General features: G+C 48.9%; 1 long non-coding RNA gene across 1 annotated transcript in view; it reads left to right on the top strand.

Annotated features, from left to right (window-relative positions):
* Positions 1 to 17,755, top strand: part of LOC139600218 (uncharacterized) — a 65,436-nt gene that overhangs the window by 38,978 nt on the left and 8,703 nt on the right. The window contains exons 3-5 of the long non-coding RNA XR_011682446.1: positions 13,733 to 13,896; positions 14,484 to 14,524; positions 17,605 to 17,697. This is a non-coding gene — a long non-coding RNA (uncharacterized lncRNA). The remainder of the gene's footprint in view (positions 1 to 13,732; positions 13,897 to 14,483; positions 14,525 to 17,604; positions 17,698 to 17,755) is intronic.

Here is a 17,755-nt window from a genome sequence, read left to right on the forward strand (position 1 = left end):
TCAGTTGTCTGAAATCCTCTGTAGGAGCACATCCCAGTAGATCTATATAAGTGTCTGCTATATTTAGTATAAATTCAATATTGTCAGCAAGAAAGATCACTTACAGCACTCCCATTGTATTTTAGTTTTAGTGAAGCCATTACTGGAGCCATGTCTTTTATTTATATTAACATGTTGTTAACTGTAAGCTCATAAAGATGTAAAGTGCATGAAATCAATTAGGTACAGATTTAAGGAGTGGACATAAAGGAAATTTTCTGATTTACCTTCCCATTTGTTGAATATAGACCTTGCATTACTTTGAACATGAAAGGAATCAATTGACTCTATTTAATTCCCTTAATTAATTTCTGTTATCGTTTTCCTTGCCTCTTTACTTCCATTTAAAACTACCTGGATCCCAGTTAGAAAATTCCCTGAAGACATAACAATTTGAAATAAGAAGGTTTATTTAAAATTATCATTTGGGCTCTAAGAGCTTATTAGTTAACAGCTATGTTCCAAGGTAATCTTCAACTTCACATAAGGGTTTAAATTTTTTAAAAATATGTTTGCTTTTCTACGTTTTCTTTGTTTTTTTATTAATTTGTAACTGGAGAAGTATGGAAAGCCTCTTTCTCAGTAGAGAGAATTTTCTAAACATGCCCAAGCCCGTGGTGTGTTATTTTTAGCAAGGGAAAAGCCTATCAACTAATTTTTTGCAGTATTTTCTCCAAAATACTGAGACCTCTGTATAGAAATGCTAATCAAATTAGATTTGGTAGGGATACAGTTTTTTCAGTGCTGTCTACTTGTGAACCAGATTTCCATAATGTGCTTTTGATGTCAAAAGCTGCAGCTGAACTGCAGCACCTCAGGTTTGCAAATAGCAACAACCACCAAGCTTTTGAGAAACTTCTTGGTTGGTCAAGTTGGGGTTTCTGCTGCCCATGGACACTATAAAAATTTAGTAACTTTAGTGACAAAAGAAGTGTAAATGAGTCAATAAATGATCTGGAGACCAGCCCTGTCAGTTGTGTGTGAGATGCTGCTCCTGTTTGGGTTTGGCTGTAACTCCAGCAGGCTGGGCTGTGCTGCTGGGTGGTTAATTAACCTCTCACTCATTACCAGGAGCTAATGAGCAGAGCTTGGCCAGTCTGGTCTCCTGAGGCTTTTATCCCTGCTGCCCCTGGGGTCCTGCAGTCCAAGGGCCCCCCTATTTTCCCATGTGGTGGTGCTCAGTTTGTGGGAGCCCTGCTGTGCCACTCCTGGTGGGACCTGGGTCACCTTTGGAGCCAGGCTCGGCTCCAGGCCCAGCAGTGGCACCAGAGCCACGGGCAGGCCCTGAGCCCAGAGCTGCCCCTGCCCAGGAGGCACAACTTCTGCCCTGGGCAGTGCCCAGCCCTGAGCAGGCTGCCCAGGGAGGGGCTGGAGTCTCCCTCAGCGGGGATCCTGCAGAGCCCTGTGCACACAATGCTGTGCCCTGTGCTCTGGGATGGCCCTGCCTGAGCAGGGAGGTGCCACAGGGACCCTCTGGGCCCCCTCCCAGCCTGGCCCAGCCTGGGGTTCCATTTCTTTCAGATTCCTGCCCAGAATCATTTGTGTCTCCCCAGATGAAGTCCCTTGGTCCCTGTGGAAGGAGTGCTGCTGTTGGCTGAGCAGAGCTGGACCCTCTCCCAGCTGTGCACTCCTCATTGTGACCGTGTTCACAGGGGTCTGAGGATGAGGGAAGAGACGAGAATGTTGAGTCCATGTTTCAGAAGGCTGATTTATTATTTTATTATAAATATTATATTAAAACTATACTAAAAGAATAGAAGAAAGGATTTCATCAGAAGGCTGGCTAAGAATAGAAAAGGAATGGAATGATAACAAAGGCTTGTGTTTTGGACAGAGAGTCCAATCCAGCTGACTGTGATTGGCCATTAATTAGAAACAACCACATGAGCCCAATCCCAGATGCACCTGTTGCATTCCACAGCAGCAGATAACCATTGGTTTCATTTTGTTCCTGAGGCCTCTCAGCTTCTCAGGGGGAAAAATCCTAAGGAAAGGATTTTCCATAAAAGATGTCTGTGACACCTCAGGGCTCTGTGGCCTTGGCATGGAGTGAGGGTCAGGCCAGTGGGACTTGGAGCTGTCAGGAGCCTTTTAGTAAAATCCTGGAAAAGGTGGATCTCTGATGCATTCGGGTACTCTGCCTGAATCTCAGAGGATCTGTGCAATGTCTAAATCTGGCATGTGAGCACTTGGTTCCACAGGCTGCTCTGGAAGTGTTGGGTTCAGTAAATGCTTCAGTGATGAGTTGGGGGATTGGAAACTGGGAATCCTGAACAGTCCAGCATTGAACCTCCAGGACAGCTGACAGTCCTACACCACATAAGGGCTGAGTTTTACAATTAAAACCTCAAGTGCTCATGAATAATGTATGTGGTCAAACCAGTTAATCACAGAAAGGGAATGGGCTGTGTGCTGCTCTTTAATGTTCACTGTTGGGAAACAGGAGGGGAAGAGGCCACTTCTGTTCATTCTTTGAGAAGAACAAGCAGCAGCAGGGGTTGGCTGGGGCAGAGGCTTGTGCTCTGAGATCACTCTGGAAAACAGAATTAGTGATGGATCAAAGTTGTAAAGTTGTCAGCTGACCTATGCTTGTGTCACCAAGCATTTGGAAGGGAAGTGCTTTCAAATGTGTCTCTAAATGCTCATCATCTAATGAGACAGAATAAAGAGTAATTCTTTAGGGGAAGAATTGACTGAATAGAAAACAGCAGCTATGCCCCAGCCCTCGACTCCCAGTACTTGGCCAGAAAAAGGAGGGTTTCTAAAAAGCACTGGGGCATGTGTGTTGGTGGGCTTAGGTGGCATCTGCCATGCTTGGGATAATCAGGTTTTGGGTCCCCTGGGGCTCTGTTCTGGGTGAACTCTTTAGATGCTACAATGGTAACAGATTTAAGTAGGGGGGTTTGTGCGTGGTTTGGGGGTTTTTGTATTTTTGGGTTTTGAAATGAAGTGGATTAGTGGGGCTTCCTTCTGGGAACAATTTTCTAGGTAGATCTTCTTTAAGCTGTAATTACTCTAGGGGCCAGCTGAAAGTGAGGAGCCTTACAGCTGGGGATGTTGTCTCCCATTACAGCTGGAGGCAGGGAAGTCTTCAGGGATTAAGAGAAAAATCCCACCAGGCCCTTGCTGCATCTTACAAAACCAGGCTTTAAGTGACTTTCTCAGTTTATGACTGGAAGTCCCTTGGCACAGCAGAGTTGTCATGGATACTCCAACTCCAGGACACTAAAGCCCATCATTTATTACATTTATGAAATCTCCAACACTTTTCAATCTGCTCTCAGTACCATTGCAAGCCTACATCAAAGCAGATGGTGCAGAGCTGCAGGAATAACCTCTTTACCTCCTCGGGCTTGGAGAGGGCTCTGCTGTTCAAAAAGCTCCAACAGTGCCAATAAAGTCATCACCTGAGCACCACTGGGGTAGCCTTTAATGTAAATAAAAGCACAAATTGTCATGGTTTCACTAGAGAGCTCTCACAGCTACGAATGTGGGGCTGCCTTTTGCAGCCCAGAGCCCTCTGTGCTCCCTAAATTGAGGTGAGCTATTTTGGATGCATGACATCAGTCAGTGAGCATAGACCTGCTGACCCACAGCTGCTTGGCAGATTTTGGAAGTTGGGCCAAGTGCTGGGATAAAAGGTGGACTCGATTATTTCTTTCTTTGCAATGATGTGGGGAGAAATGCTCTTCGTGTTCAAGTTGCAAACTGGAGATCATAAGGAAAAGTTAAAAATAAGGGGCATTATGAACCTGCCTTGGCTTTGGAGTGGGTCTGGATTTCAGTCTGTCAGACTTGCCCTTATTTCCCTGTTTAATTGGCAATTAGTGCAATAGATCTCTGTGTACCCCTTTAGAATTAATTTCAGCTGGGTGCTGACAGATCACAAGGAGGAGGCAGGTGAAGACAGGTTGAGTCTTGAAAGGCAGCTTCTTCCATGTTTCCTTAATTATTCCTTCCAGGAGCTGCTAGCAACAACAATGCCTTTGTTATTGCTTTATTGAACAGATGTAGGGAAACAAATACATTTTTTTTTTAGGAAACTTAGCTTTTGGGCCTGGTTCTAATAAATTATTTCAATTGACGTAAATGAGTGAGCTGTCAAGTGCACCAGTATTCACATGATTCCCCCTTTCAGGGCTAAAAATAATGAATTGTAACTTTTGTGGAGCATGGCAGTGATGCTTTGTTGGCTGGAGTGAGGCAGCCAGAGAAGGGAGCTGGGAGCTGGTGGTGCCAAAGGCTGCTGGCTGCAGCAGAGGGTGACAAATCTGTCACTGAGGGTGCTGTCCCTGCCCGGGCACTGTGTGAGGGCACGGAGAAACCCAGCCCTGGATGGCTCCTGAGGCATCTCCAGCTGCCAGGAACTCCTTGATGAGCACAAAGAGTGCTCATCTGGCTTTCTCTGGAGCCAGAGAAGACTTTGAGCAGCTGCTAAGGCAGGTCCCACCCCATGGCTCAGCTCCTGTCCTGGGACAGTCAGGACATGGGACAGACAGGGAGGGTTGTCCTGCAGGAGAGCTGAGCCCTTGTTGGGGTCTCTGGCTGGTCAGAGTGGCCCCTAGAAATGTTAAAAAGTCTCTTTTCCCAGCCAGGTGCTTAAAGAAGGAGTCAGAGTTCTTCATTTCTCAGTCTCAAGGTTGTTTATTGTATTTTATCTATAAAATTCTTTCTCCTGTCCTGCCGAGGTCTGCTCAGCACGACAGTCTGAGGCACTCTGCCTGCCCCTGGGGCTGTGTTATGTCTTTATACTAAAAACTACCTGTACAGTATTTACAATTACCTTCCAATACCTATCACCTATGTTAGACAGTGAGCTTCTACTCTAAACCAATCCCAAAGTGCCACCATCACAGCAGAAGATGGAGGCCAAGAAGAAGAAGGAGAAAGGCTGGACACGCCCAGTTCCTCCATCTTGCCCCCTGAATCCCCATTCTAAAAAACCCCAAAATCTACTTTTCCACCCTGTGATAAATTCACTAACATTCTACTTAATTTGTCGTGGCTTGCAGATCTTCATCTAAGGTTGGTAATTTGCTCCATGGGTCATGATCAAACCCACACAGGCATCTTGGGCTCTGTGCCAGGGTCTCTGAGCCCCTTGGCAGGGGTCTGGGCTGCTCAGGACAGCCAGAGGGATGTGCTGGGTTCCAACAAGCCCTGGGCTGGACAGGGAGGGTTATCCTGCAGGAGAGCTGAGCCCTGGGCTGGACAGGGCCATCCTGCTGTGGAGGGGAGGGAAGTACAAGGAGGGATCACTGCCTGTTCTTGGGGACAGCACAAAGCACACCAGTGCCCCAGCCTGGCCCTGAGCCAGCCCTGTGAGCACAGGAGGCTGCAGCCTTCTGTCCCTCCATCCTCAGTGCTGGCTACAGAGCCCAGGGACACCCAGGGAGCCCAGGGATAGCCAGGGACAGCCAGGGAACCCTGGGACAGCCAGGGATAGCCAGGGACAGCCAGGGACAGCCAGGGATAGCCAGGGACAGCCAGGGATAGCCAGGGACAGCCTGGGACAGCCAGGGAACCCTGGGACAGCCAGGGACAGCCAGGGAACCCAGGGATAGCCAGGGACACCCAGGGAGCCAGGGACAGCCAGGGAACCCAGGGATAGCCAGGGATAGCCAGGGAACCCAGGGATAGCCAGGGAACCCTGGGACAGCCAGGGATAGCCAGGGACAGCCTGGGACAGCCAGGGAACCCTGGGACAGCCAGGGACAGCCAGGGAACCCAGGGATAGCCAGGGACACCCAGGGAGCCAGGGACAGCCAGGGAACCCAGGGATAGCCAGGGATAGCCAGGGAACCCAGGGATAGCCAGGGAACCCTGGGACAGCCAGGGATAGCCAGGGATAGCCAGGGAACCCAGGGATAGCCAGGGATAGCCAGGGACAGCCTGGGAACCCTGGGACAGCCTGGGAGCCCAGGGCCAAGCAGGGAACTCAGGGAGCCCAGGGCCACCTGGGTGTGCTGCAGAAACCACTGAGAACAAGCACAGCCTCCTGCAGGGCTGTGCAGGGAGGCCTCATGCAGAGTCTATCAGAAATACCCATTTGTTGTGCCCTCACTGCACTGGGCCTTTGCTCTGTCCATGCAGTGCAGGTGTGCAGCAGCACTCCCTTAATTCTGGCTTTGTCCCATTTTCCAGCTGTTCACAGGGTTTTATTCTACACTTTGCTTCACCTCTTATGCAGAACATTTTTCTGATCTATTTCTTTCAAGTGAAGCTACAATACAATATTGGAGAGAATTAAATAGGAGGAAACCTTCCCTTTCAAAAAAAAAAAAAAAAGGTGTTTTTTCCTTGGTGGTTTTAAACTGTAAGTGCAGGAATAAACACAGGAAGTTAACTTTTCTTTGGATCAATGACTGAATTGAAATTGGATGAATCATTGATTTTAATTTTTTTTTGTGCAGCAGAGATGTTCTAAATTGCATCAAGGAATGCCATAACTTGGAAGTAAGGGGTTTGTGTGTGTGCTTATGGAAAATGGTCTGTGTTAATCAGGATGAGAGTAATAAACACTGAAAGCCATGAATCCTACCAGGAGAGAGGACAACCTGTGGAAAGAGAGGGGGGATTTGCAGGCCCTGCTATGAAGCTGCTTTGGTGTTTGGTGGCACCACTGAGGCCAGGAGAGGTAGGGAGGGCAGTGTGGCTCTCCAAGGGATCAGGTTCCCAAGGATTTGGTGCAGATGTTGGCAGTGTTGGGAATGAGCCAGGGCAGAGATGCAATAGCCTTTTGTACAGCAAGAGGAACCTTTCCAACAGCAGTAACTTTGTGAAATACTTGTGTGGTTTGAGATGTTGAGGGGCTGCAGCTTTATTTGTGTGTTTATTTATTTACTTACTTAAACATCCAGGAGAAACAGTAAAGCCATCCTTGTGAGGGGGATGGGAAAGTGATGATGGTAAATCCACCCTTCAGTGGCTCTCCAGTCATTAACTGCAGCCTCAGGTACACTAACCTTGCAAGGAGAATAAATCAAAAATGCTTAAAACGTTTAGCTACAACCCCCACCCAGCAACACCCACCTTCATCATAGTTCAAACATCAAAAAGGAAAGAGGCCTTGATAATATTGAAGTTTGGGAACTCAAGAAATTACAGAGGTCACTTCAGATCCCATGGCCCTTGAGCAAAACCATTTCAAGGCATTTTACTTTTCTGACCTTCTTTGTACATATTTGAAAGCCACAGCTTTTTACCTAAAGTGCTCTAAAGAAGATTAAACAGCTTTTTAACATCTGCTGTGTTCAGTGTGTAGGAAGAGCTCTCGGTTGCTAGCAAGATAGATGGGGTTTTATGTGATTTGGAAAAGGTGTTTAAACATACTTTGATTTATGTTTTTGCATTCTGTTACACTCTGAGAAGGGGTAAAGAAATACCTTGCTTTAATTTGGTGATTTTCATTCAGGAGAAAGAAATGCTTTAAAAACAAAGCACACCCAGATCTAGAGGTCAGTTCTGTTGCAGGCATAAAATGCAGCAGCTGTTTAACAGCAAGTGGTGACTGTGTGTAATGAGGTGGTGCAGAAATGCAGAGTACAGAGGGAACCTGGGAGAAGATGGGGATAAAAATACAGACTGGCTTGAAAGAGCAGCTAATATTTAACAATTGTGGGACAAATGAGAGATTTGGCAAATGTGGTGTAAGGAATGTGCCTTTCTTATTTTAGATGATGAAATGTCTCTGTGATTTGATAGGGTCATATCTTGCCTGCTGTGGTTAATCAGAGAGGACAGAGCTACTCTGAGGATGTCAGGACTTGGAATGTCCACACCTGTCTCTGTGTTGGGGCTGACTGGGGTTACTGAACTGGGAAGGTGTTGGAACTGGGAAGATGGGAGAGTTTGAACTGGACCAGGTGTGAGAGAGGCCCCAGAGCTCTGGAGGGCCAGGCTGCCCTGGGGGCTCAGGGAAAGGCTCCTGGAGGAGCTGGGGGTGCAGCTGAGGGCTCTGTGTTGTACTTGAGACAGACACAGTACAGAGCAACACACTCCATTTCCAGAAGGCTTCAAACTGGTTTTACTCTAGCAGGCATGCTTTTTATGCATTCTTACAAAACTCATCAGTTTACACTTCACTCACTGGTCATGAGAGACAAACAAAGTGCTCATTGGAACAGGCAGCTGCAGGTTTCTCTAATTTATCCTTCTTTCTTGGTTTCTATGCCAATGGCCTTGGTAGGAAATTCTTTCAGGGGCAAACATGGATCCTCTGATCAAACTTCTCTCACAGAAGTGGCTGTAAAGCCCCTTCCACAGGTCTGCAGCCACCACACCTCAGGGACAGACGCTCATCTCAGTGCCACTCACCCCTGCCCGAGGGCATCCTCAAATCACAGATACCCTGTCCTGAGGTGCTGGCTGCTTCCCAAGAACTCTCAACAGAGGCTCTGCTTGGAAAAGATCTCAATGAAACACAGCTGCACCTCAGACCTGAGGGAATTGGGAATATTCAGAGTCTGTGCATGTTTACAGGAGGTTCCTGGAGAAAATACCACACACAGGGCAGGTAAAAAGGACTGGGGAGAGTCCAGAACTGCAATTCTCAAACTCATATTTTCATTTTTCTATGCTGTTCTCATTTTTCCATTTTTTTCTTTATTTGGTTTCATATTTGGTTCTTTATATTTTTGGTTCTTTAATCAGTAGAAAGTACCGGGCCACTCATTTGAGTCCTCCTGGAAACTCCCTGCAGCTGCCAGGTGATCCTTACCCTGGATGTCTCCCCTAAAACAGAGCTCCCAGCACAGCATTGACCTTTTGGGGTGGCTTTGGCTCAGATCCAGAGGAGGAATGGGGCCAGCAGCAGTTTCCAGCCTTAGGTGTTTGTTTTCTCTCTAGCAGCTCCCATTCCAAGCACACATCTGATTCAGGCTGTGCTCTGCTGCTGCAGGGTGTGGCTGGGGCTGTGTGTTCTGTCCCCATGTGTCAGAGCTGGGGCAGTTCTCTGCTGTTCTTGGGGCAGTTTTCTTGATCTCTCCCCCAGCCAATCCTCCCTGCAGGAGATCTCTGCTGTCCATGGCCACTGAGTGTCCCTGCAGGGCTGATCCAATTCCAGCATCCCATGGGGAGATGCTGCATTGCCCAGGGCAGGAGCCAAGCATTCCTACCTGGATCCAATGTGAGCCTGGCACAGCCCAGCAGCCTTTGCCCAGGGCATTGCCAGAGGAGCAGCTTCTGCTGCCCTGCATGGCCAGAGGGAGCCCAGGCCCATCTGCAGCAGCCCTGGAGCTGCAGAGGAAAACTCCCCCCTTGTGCAGGATCCCTGCTCCAGCAGAGCCACAGCTGGCACTGCAGGAGGGCTGAGCCCCCATGGGATGGGGCTGTGCCACCCCCTGACACACAGGGGACAGGGCATGGTCTGACTCTGGCAGTGGTGGGTTTTTTGGTTTTTTTTTTTTTGTTGGTTTTTTTTTTGTTTTGTTTTTTTTTTGTTTTTGTTTTTTTTTTTTTTTTTTTTTTTGTTTTTGGTTTTTTTTTTGTTTTGTTTTGTTTTTGTTTTGTTTGTTTTTTTTTAAATTTTATTTTGTTTGCACTATTGCATTTGTATTTTTAATTTTCCTAATAAAGAACTGTTATTCCTATTCCCATAATTTTGCCTGAGAGCCCCTTAATTTCAACATTATAATAATTCAGAGGGAGGGGGTTTGCATTTTCTATTTCAGGGGAGGCTCCTGCCTTTCCTTAGCACTCACCTGTCTGTTCAAACCCAGACATTTGCTCAGCCTGTGAACTCCCCAGGGATCATCTCTTAGGACAGAGCAGCAGCAGATGTGGGATGGGAATGGTGTTTGCATTCTGCTGCTGCTGCCAGTGATGCAGTGCTCTGCACTCAGCCATGCCTTGATGTTTCCATAAATTCCCTCTTGGGGTTTGCACCCCATGAATCCAGGCTTTCTGCTTGGATCAGCCTCACAGATCTGGAGAAGCTCCTTTGGAGAAGTAACTGTGGATGTTTGAACTTCAGATGAAAAGCCAGGCGCTGAATCTCTTATTTATCAGAATTTCCCTTGATGTTAATAAGAGATGGAGCTGAGCAGGATGCAGAGATTCAGCCTCAGGTTTCTGGAATTCACATTTGCTGTTGCCTGATGTACATTGGCTTGCATGAGTTAATTACCCTGTACAGAGCATCAATTTTTCTTCATTTTATATTTAGATGCTTTGCTCAGAGCTCCTCTGCCAACTTCACGTTGTCATCAGTTTATTCCAGTGATGCTGGAAACCGAAGTTGAGCAGAGCTTGTTTGATGTCTGGACCCTGAGAAAAGCACCTGTAACTTCCAGCTGTGGCTCTCTGAGCTTCTGGTGAGGAGCAGAAGGCTCTGTCCAGATGCCTTTGTATCCCACAGAGTCTGGGATGGGTTTAGTGGGTGGAATTTTGAGTGGAGGCCTGAACCTGGAACATTCTGGAGTGAATTTCAGTAGCTGAACGAGGCTTCCAGGAAAGATGGAGAGGGACTGGGGACAAGGGTGTGTGGTGCCAGGACAGGGGGAATGGCTCCCACTGCCAGAGGCAGGGATGGATGGGATATTGGGAATTAGGAATTGTTCCCTGGGAGGGTGGGCAGGCCCTGGCACAGGGTGCCCAGAGCAGCTGGGGCTGCCCCTGCATCCCTGGCAGTGCCCAAGGCCAGGCTGGACATTGGGAGCAGCCTGGGACAGTGGGAGGTGTCCCTGCCATGGCAGGGGTGGCACTGGATGGGCTTTGAGGTCCCTCCCAGCCCAAACCAGTCTGAGATTCTGTGATTCTTACTGTGGGAGCCAGCAGGGCTGATCGTGCTTCCCTCACCTCTGTCTAATGAATTTTGTGTGTCAGGGTTTGATGTGCTTTGTCCCAGGGACAAAAGCTTTTATAGCTCAGCAAATTTGCTGAGATCTCCACTGCTCTCTCAGTAAAGAGATTAGTTGAGGAAATAAGTTTTGCTCCCTTGGGAACTGTGGTGCATTGCCACTTTGTAAACACACAGATGCCATCACAAGAAAAAAATCCAAATATTGTATCAAGCTGTGATGTCTGAAACATTGTTTTATATTCTGAAAGACTCCTGCTGTAATATTGGAGAGTCAGATATCACAAAAGGGAAAGGGGAGGATTTAATTTTTTACAAGGCTAGAGCTAAAGAGAGTGATAAAATTCTAATGGTGCAGCTCTTTTAGGGTATTTGCAAGGAAAACCAAACATCTTCCTAAAGTAAACTTCATGCTGTATCTTCAGGAGTAGGCAAGTCACAGCACAACAATTTTCACAAGAGGGGAAATAGGAAATAACCAACCCTCTGTAGCCTCAACCTGCCCTCTCTAAGTGCACATCATCTCCTTGTGCTTCAGCTCAAGTGTCCCAGGTGATTTCAGTTCTCATGTTGAGTTGGAGGAGAGTGAAACTGCCAGATATTTGATTGTAGCTTTGTATTTGTCACATGAGATGTTTGGCTCAGGGCAATTCCACCCTTTTGTTTTAACTTGAGGAAGGGAAAAGGTGCAGCAGCGCTGGGAGTGCCATGAAGAGGCTCCAGTTCTTTCATGTCTGAATTTTTTTTCACCTTGCACTCTGCAGCTCTCCCCAGAACTCGGTGGGAGGTTGGGCTGTGGGGGCAGGAGATGTCACCTGTGTCCCCATGGGCTCGAGGACATTTTTCCCTGCCCCTCTGCTTGCCTCTCACACAGAACTGGGTCAGTGCTTGTGGCACTGCTCTATCAGGTTCCCTGGTTCACCTCGTTTTTCTCTGAACTTACCAGGAAAAAGAAAATTTGCATTAATTAGGAAGAATTGTTGCAAAACCCCAGTGCTGAGAGGTGAAAAAATGCAGCTGTGAGCAGCAGTGGTGTGAACCTGGACTGGGCAGCAGAGCAGGGATGGATCACAGCCTCTGCCCTGCCTTTGGGGCTGGCCCTGCCCCAGCCAGGGCCACCAGGTCCCTGTGTCACCCTGCTTTGAGCTTCACTGCCCCCTCTCCTCCCTGTGCAGAGCCAACCCTGCAGGATCCCTGTCCTGGTGGCTGTCAGGCTGCTGCAGGCACCCAGTGTGCCCCCAGTGCCACCAGCTCTGCCAATGCCTCTTTGTCCTGTCCCCAGTGCCACCAACTCTGCCAGTGCCCCTGTCCCCGATGCCACCAACTCTGCCAGTGCCCCTGTGCCCTGTCCCCAGTGCCACCAGCTCTGCCAGTGCCATGCACCCTGTCCCCAGTGCCACCAGCTCTGCCAGTGCCCCTGTGCCCTGTCCCCAGTGCCACCAACTCTGCCTGTGCCCCTGTCCCCAGGGCCACCAACTCTGCCAGTGCCCCTGTGCCCCGTCCCCAGTGCCACCAGCTCTGCCAGTGCCCCTGTCCCCAGTGCCACCAGCTCTGCCAGTGCCATGCACCCTGTCCCCAATGCCACCAACTCTGCCAGTGCCCCTGTGCCCTGTCCCCAGTGCCACCAGCTCTGTCAGTGCCCCTGTGCCCTGTCCCCAGTGCCACCAACTCTGCCAGTGCCCCTGTGCCCCATCCCCAGTGCCACCAACTCTGCCAGTGCCCCTGTCCCCAGTGCTGCTGTTTGTCCCCAGGGCCAGCCCTCCTGCTCAGCTGCCCCTCAGTGGCACAGAAAGCCCAAACACACCAGGGCTGTGCCTGCAGGGGCCCTGCTGCTCCCTCTGCTCCTCCCCACAGCAGGGACAAGCCCACGCTGCCCTCACAGCCACAATTCCATATTCTCTCTCAGGATGCTCATCAGTAAAAGCAGCTTGGGGAGAGGAGAAAGCAGCTTTCCCTGACTCACATTTTCAGAAGCTGTAAATAGTACAATAAACTTCCCCAGAAAGCACTTTGTGCAATCTGAGCATTTTTCACCCTAATTTGTCATCTCTGTAAAGTATCCTTTTTTCCCTTACAGATTTATTGTTTTTCTTTGCCCAGTGATTCCTGAAGCCTGTCAGTATCACTTTTAAAACTGTATATGTAATAAGGGACTTGTCAATTAAACAAACAGAACAAAATCACCCAGAAAATGCTTTGGAGTTTGGTTATTTAAATAACTACCTTGTCCCTGTGGAGTATCTTCAGCCAAGACAAATAAAATCCCTCAGGTTTGATTCCTGAAGGAGCTGACAAGAAAGATGGAGAGACACAATTCACAAGGGTCTGGAGTGACAGGACAAAGGAGAATGGCTTCAAACTGGGAGATAATAGGCTTAGATGGGATATTGGGAATTAGGAATTCTTCCCTGTGAGGGTGGGCAGGCCCTGGCACAGGGTGCCCAGAGCAGCTGGGGCTGCCCCTGGATCCCTGGCAGTGCCCAAGGCCAGGCTGGACAGGGCTGGGAGCAGCCTGGGACAGTGGGAGGTGTCCCTGCCATGGCAGGGGTGGCCCTGGATGGGCTTTAAGGTCCCTTCCAGCCCAACCCATTCTGTGATGCTGTGAAAGGGCAGCACAGGCTGAGTCCACCCTGGGCCCTGCTGACAGATCTGGGCTCAGTCATTCTTCTCCAAATCCATCTGTGAGCACAAATGAGAAAAGGGAAGGCTTCTGGTAGTTATGCTTTGAGCCATGTGGAAACCATATTTACAGGGTAAAGAGATAATAGAGAAAATAGTGAGAAAATCCAGCTGGAAAACTGTCTTGACCTCCAGCAGAGTCCACCAAAGCTTTACAAGGAGGCTGTGGTGGGGAAAAGCCACTCATCCAGATTTAATCCTTTCTGTTTTGTCCAGGTTATTCCTTAGATCTGGATGTTAATCCTTTAATTTGTGGTGTCCAGAGAACACAGAGGCTCTGGCAAGGCTGGCTGATGGTGTGAACATCAGGGTGTGTTTGGCAGGAGAGCTCAGAGCAGGGTGAGCTCTGGGCAGGAAGGTCCCTGTCCCTTGTGCTGCAGGTGAGTTTGCTGCATCCTCAGGAGCACAAAGTGCAGCCCCAAAGCACGAGCTGGGGCTGGAATGGTGATCCCTGAGCCTGTGGGGCAGGGCTGAGCCTGCTGCTGCTCTAGAGCACCTTAGTTACAACTGATCCACCAGGAATGCTGCCTTAGCACACAGACAGGACCAGGCTTTGCTATTCTGCTCAGATACATGTTAACAGCTACTTGGAGATCTGTTCCAGGGATATAAATAGGCTTTAGCAGGTAAAGCACTAGCTTGGAGTTGTAAATAAAGATGTCAAATGATAGTCCATAACCAAACTGCAGATCCTGGTTGGAGGGTGATGGCTTTTGCTGTGTTCATGGGTATCTTATATCTAATGCACCATAAAAGTGCTGGGTTTTATAGCCATGGTTGTACTGAAGTGAGGGATGGTACATCCCCAGCCTCCAGCACTCCCTCTGAACATTCCCTGTTCCCAGAAACTGCACAGCCCAGTAAGGTTTTCATGAGGGTCCATATGGGAAACATATGGAAAAATATCTCTTTGATCTGTCATTTATTAATGGCACCTTATGAAATATTTTGTTTGTTTGTCTTTCAGGGCTGTTCTTGCCTTCCCATGAAATTCAACTCTTCCCCTGGGTAAGCTGATGCTGTTGTTTAGTTCTGGGGAAGTGAAAAAAGATCCCTCTGCTGTGGTGGGGTGACCCTGGGCCCACCAAGCCCCTCTGTCACTGCCCTGCTCAGCTGGGCAGGGCACACAGGACACAGGGAAAGGCTCTGCCTGGGATAAGGGCAGGGAGGGGTCCCTCACCAGCTGCTGCCATGGGCAAACAGACCCAGCTGGGGGAAATCAGTTCCATTTATCCAACACATCACATCAGAGGAGGAAACTGAGAAAGAAACCCAAATCTTAAAACACTTTCTCCAAACCCCTCCTTTCTTCCCAGGCTCATCTTCACTCCTGATTTGTTCTCCCTCCTCCCCAGAGGCTCAGGGGGATGGGAATGGGGCTGTGGTCAGCCCATCACACATTGTCCCCCCTGCTCCTTCCTCCAGAGGCCTTGGACTCCTCATCCTCTGCCCCTGCTCCAGCCTGGGGTCCCTCCCAGGGGAGAGTTCTCCAGGAACTGCCCCAGTGTGGGTCCCTTTATCCATGGGCTCAGTCCCTCAGGAGCTGCCCCAATGTGGGTCCCTTTATCCATGGGCTCAGTCCCTCAGGAGCTGCCCAGCGTGGATCCCATTTCCCATGGGCTCAGTCCCTCAGGAGCTGCCCCAGTGTGGATCCCATTTCCCATGGGCTCAGTCCCTCAGGAGCTGCCCCAGTGTGGATCCCATTTCCCATGGGCTCAGTCCCTCAGGAGCTGCCCCAGTGTGGATCCCATTTCCCATGGGGTCCCGGGTCCTTGCAGCAAACCTGTTCCAGGTGGGCTCCTCTCTCCATGGATCCCCAGGCCCTGCCAGGACCCTGCTCCAGCAGGGGCTCCCATGGGGTCAGAGCCTCTCCAGCCCCCCCTGGGCTCTCCTGGCCCTGCAGGGGGATCTCTGCTCCCTATGCCCTCAGATTCTCTCCAGTTGCTGCCCCCTGGCATCTTTGAGGAACCTCAGCTCCAGCACCTGGAGCAGCTCCAGCCCCTCCTGCAGCCCTGCCCCTGGTCTCTGCAGAGTTCATTTTCTCAGACATTCTCACTCCTCCCTTCTCCAGCTGCAGTGGGGCAGTTTGGGGTTTTTTTCCCTCCATTCTTACCTCAGTTCCCCAGAGGTGCTACCACAGTCCCTGCTGGGCTGGGCCTTGTCTGGGTCTGTCCTGGAGGCAGCTGGAATTGGCTCCATCAGACACCTGCAGCCTCTCCCAGCCCCATCCCTGCAGCCTCTCCATCCCCCAGTCAAACCCAAAACACAAGTGAGGGTTAAACTTCAGCCTGGGGAATCAGCAGCAGCCGCAGAGATCCCTCAGAAGGCTCTTGCTTCTCTGAAAGTGCCCTTGATGATGCAGATTGAAGGGAGATCAGTATGGAAAACATGACCTAGATGTTCTTTCTAAGCAGAATACTTATATATACACACATAAATATATATATGATATAATCATCTTGCAAGCCCTGGCAGCTCTTTAAAGGAGCAGCAAAAGCTCTTTTTCTTCAGAAATACCACATCAACAGCCTGAGCACAGTCCCCAGTGATTAAAGCTACACCTACAAGAGAAGCTGGAAGCTTTGCCAGTAAACCTTCCTCCTGCTAATGCTGCTCAAAGACCCTTCATTATCCCACCCAAGGCAGAGCTGAAAAATAGATCCTTTCCAGCATCCCTGCATCAAAAAGGAGAGATTCAGGCAGTGGCAGCAGAATCAAATATACAGAAATATTTCACCCATTCTGCAGTGATTGGCAGATGCCCCTGAGACCCCCATTCCATGTACAGAGACTCTGTGCTTCCCATGAGTGGCCATTTGATTGCTCACTCAGAATTTTTCCAGAAAGCTGTTTTGCATTAGGAGTATGTTTTAATTTGAAATCTAGTAGCTGGATAATTGATAAATTATGGCCATGAATAGCTTAAATATAATTAGTTATTATGAGGTAGAGAATTGTCATTTTTATAAGGAGGACTATCAGGTTATTATTGTAGGATTTGAATAACCATTTATTAAACATTAAAGTAATTACAATTAACCCTTTTTGGGTCATTGCTTGTATCTGTCAAAATTTATTTTGTTCCCTGGTAGACTTTTAGTCCAAATTAATGTTGAGGCCTTGTAGTTGTTTATCATAAATGGTCTCCTAAGCCAAGATGAAACTGAATAAACAGCAAGGCAGCTCACAGGTTTGTACTGGTCACTGCTGTGATCCAGCTCAGGGAGCCACTGTAGTGAAATTAAAAATATGGGGCTTAAATGGGTTTGAGTCAGAGGTAGGTGCTGCCCTGGCCATTTGCACAAGGATGGGTAACAGGCTCTAATGTGCCTCCAGGTTCCCAGTGCACTACTGAGATTCTCCACACTAAAGAAAGAAAATGTTAAGACATGAATGTGAGAATTAAATCCAGTTAATGATGTTTTATTCACTGAATTGCTCCATCTGAGTAACTTGCCCCAACCCTGGTCCAAAGCTCTATTCCAAAACCCAAGTTTTGAGATCTCAGTTCTTCCAGCATTTCCTGGTGGGGCACATTTTCTCTAAATGAGCAGCATCACTGACTTCCCCAGGGCTGTCCAGGGCACTGCCCAGGCTGCCCAGGGAATGGGCACAGCCCCAAGGCTGCCAGAGCTCCAGGAGCTCCAGGGATGCCCAGGCTGGGATTGTTGGGGTGTCTGGGCAGGGCCAGGCCTGGACTGGGTGATCCTTGGGGGTCCTTTTTCTCTCAGAATATTGTGATTTCAGCTGGTAGCTGTAACTGGGAAACTTCAGCTTGAATTCCTTAATGCCAATTATCTCAAGAGGTGCTCCAGTCAGACTGCAGACTGTTCCAGTCAGAATGGTTTCTGTGTGGCCCCTGAGTGCTGCCAGTCCTGGGCACTGAGATCTCTGTGCTGGGTGCAGTCCTGAGCCCAGTGAGGGGCTCCTTGTGAGCCCAGCCCTGATTCCTCCTCCATCCACAATGAACCACCACAGGCAGCTTAGTGGCTAAACTGAGCTCAGGGCTTTTCTCTTTGGCTTTTTAATTTAATGTATAGGCATATATATCATTTCAAAGTGACCTACTCAGTTTTTACTTCATGCAGTTTAGGTACAGGAAGAAAAGAATCCATCTGTGGAATTTCCCTGTGCAAAATGCCAAATGTTCAGTTGGAAAGGAGACTTCTTCCCCCAGTCAGGTGAGTGTGAGTGCTCAGAGCTGTGCCATGTTCACCTCGCTCTCCAGGAGCCTTCTCC

Source organism: Agelaius tricolor, unplaced genomic scaffold (assembly GCF_023055355.1).
Source record: "Agelaius tricolor isolate 1412-34295 unplaced genomic scaffold, bAgeTri1.0.p SCAF_25, whole genome shotgun sequence".
Lineage (NCBI taxonomy): Eukaryota > Metazoa > Chordata > Aves > Passeriformes > Icteridae > Agelaius > Agelaius tricolor.